Raw genomic sequence first — 2988 nt, 5'->3', positions numbered from 1 at the left:
ATGCCGAAATACCCGACCTGACTTGGGTAAAATAAATATTTTTTGAGTATTGTCTTTGTTTTTCATATTATTCTCTTGGATTTTCAACGCAAGGGTTTTAAACAAAACGTCAGGTTCAATCTTACTTATTTAATCTATTAATAGAAATATAAAATTATATTGTGTATTAAGGTGTAGTAGGAAATTTTAATATACTTTCTTAGTATGTGTAAAAAAATTTCAAAATACATTTCGAAGGGATGGAGTGAAAACTAAATGTTGCATTTATTATATGGAGCAACAGAATGAACATTATAATAATGCTTATGGTCAAGCGTAAGTTGCGATATAGTTTTTTAAAGAAATCATAAAATAGACCAAACTACATAATGTTTGATCATTTCAGTTTATCATATCACCGGATAAGCTAGTCAAGCAACCGGATAACAACCATACTGAGCTAGACCACACATGCCTTGAGGCCACTCCACATCTCTACGGAGTCTAATGTAACCATTTTCTCCCCAAGTCTCACCCCAAGAGTTCTTAGCCAGCCAATACTTAATCCTTTCCGGGCTCGTTCCGTACCCAACCAACGTCACTGCATGAGTCGTGGCGATCCCACAGGCTGGATCACTGTACACTCCGCTTGAGTAATGGCTGAAACTTTCAGCCAACCCGGCAATGCTTACCGAGACACCGAGACGGGCTGCATCGATACAGCCTCGAGCAATGCACGCTCGTTGTTGCGTGGAACGTATTGGAAACCTCTGATCTGCATGGCGGGTTCGGCCTGGGACTGGCAAGTCCCATCTCTCTCTTGGTAAGGGTATGCGTCTTCTGAAGAAATGCCTCCGTTTTTTGCTATGTAGGTGAAAGCTTCTTCCATTGTTCCTCCCCTGCAACCTTCGTTAGGCTCTCCGTCACAATCTATAAGTTGTTGTTCGGACAGTGATATGAGGTTTCCTCCGGCAATTTTTGTCAGACCTTCCACCGCTGCAATCGCCGAGAACGCCCAGCAACTAGTTGCATGTATATATTGATTACGTTCATTGTTAAAACCTAGAATGATCACCCTGACTTGGGTATTAAGTTTAGTATGTGAAAAAAAAAGTTTCGTATGTGGAGTTTAATTACTACATTGTTTTCTAATCTGTAGAGACTGTTTATAATATACAGTTCCAAAAAACTTACAACATTGTCCTTGCTGTTTGACCGGTGTTACAGCACCTTCCATTCTCCAGTCTTTGCTCTGGCCGACGATATTACTGACGTTCCAATTCCAAGATGACATAGTGTTATCAACCGCTTGGGATGATGAAGTTACATTAATGCGCCTAGTTAGACCGGTGTGGGTGGCTGGGAACTCCTCCTTAGTCCGATCGGTGAACTCGTTGACACCAAGTTTGTAGCTTTGATTCGCCTTACTATTGAAATTCTCAATGAACTCAAAGTTTTTCTTGAACACTTCCAGCCTCATCTGTTTCTGGGGTTCATTGCTATAAACTCGAGAGAACTTGATCATCCATTAATGTTGGAAGTGATGAGCAATGGATGGCTTCTGAAACGCAACACGGGATGTGGCTTGAGAGATTCTATGATCCATGGAAAGAATGGTTAGAACCACCAAAACATATGACACTCGCAAGACCATTTTTGATGTGGTGTGGTGAAGATGTTAAAATTGAGAGAACGGTATATGTATTCAAAATGACTATATTGTTATGATGTGGTGATGTTATAAATTACCTTGTTTCTTTTTATATCTTTGACGGAATTAGTTAATTTCCACTCCTTTTTAGCATGATTAACATTATTAATGTTTACGTGTTGAGATATCATTCGCGTTGATTGATATGATTAACATTATTAGTGTTTACTATGAAATATCATGTATTTAGTTTGCCATCTCATAGAAATCTCTTATTTAGGAAAGTAGTTTATTTATCTTGCATATATATATTTGTACGAACTTCAGAATCAAAAATAATAGAGAAATTAAATGATATAATCTTTTTGAGTTCTTAGCATGTTAACGCATTGATATTTCATTTTTGAATATATAAATACAAAAAATCTATTAAATTTATATCGTATCATATTAATTTGTATCCTCTATATGTTCAGCCTTCAGGACTCAAACAATCTATTAGTAGCTAAAGATCCACAATGTAAATATTCCATAATCGTTTGTATTTAGGACAATGGATACATTGTTTACACATATACAGAGAACCTTCTCCATTACTCGTGTTCCTCTGTCTCTTTAAAATTGTATTGTCTCTAAACAGCCTTTGGAAAAAATAAAGGCCGAACCCCAAAAAGTTTCTTACATTTGTAATCACTAACTTATTAGTTGTGTAGATGACCCATAGGATAAATTTTGATGGTACCATTTTAGCAACATATGAGTTTACTTTTTCCGTCTTACAAGTAACAACGTCCTGGTTTTTTTTTTTTTTTGGGTCTCGTTAATGATTTATTTCTTCTTTAACTTCATTGTTACAAACGCTGTCATTGTTTTGTTCAGTTAGTCAAGCATTTACCTTTACCCAGGAAAATATAATATAATCCACATTATACGTTACTAGGATGTGGACCCCGCAAAATCGCGGGGAAACTTAATATTAAGTTTTCAATATTAATTCAAAATAATTACATATAACTATTTTAAAAAAATATATATAACTGATATAGCAAAAATAGAAACATTAAATATGAAAACACTAAATAAATTTACTGAAAACACTAATACCAAAGTGATGCAACCCTTCAAAAGTATTAGGCTTTATAATCACTATTAAATTTTTAATATTATTTTAAAATTATTTTATATTAAATGTTTAAAACCAAAATGACAATAAAATGTTTTAAAATATATATAACTGATATATTTAAAATGAAAAGGTGAAGATGAAAAATAAGATTATTAGAATGGTATTATAAATAAAAGATATTAAAAACACAAATGCCAAAGTGATGCAATCCTTAAGAACTATTAGGTTTACT

General features: G+C 34.3%; 1 pseudogene; it reads right to left on the bottom strand.

The window, feature by feature from the left end:
- LOC106414404 lies at nt 1–2780 on the bottom strand (annotated as a pseudogene).
- Nucleotides 2781–2988: the final 208 nt, after the last annotated feature.

The sequence above is a fragment of the Brassica napus genome, chromosome C8 (assembly GCF_020379485.1).
Source record: "Brassica napus cultivar Da-Ae chromosome C8, Da-Ae, whole genome shotgun sequence".
Taxonomy (NCBI): domain Eukaryota; kingdom Viridiplantae; phylum Streptophyta; class Magnoliopsida; order Brassicales; family Brassicaceae; genus Brassica; species Brassica napus.
The sequence above is the reverse complement of the archived record's forward strand: the minus strand, read 5'-3'. Positions and strand labels throughout refer to the sequence as shown.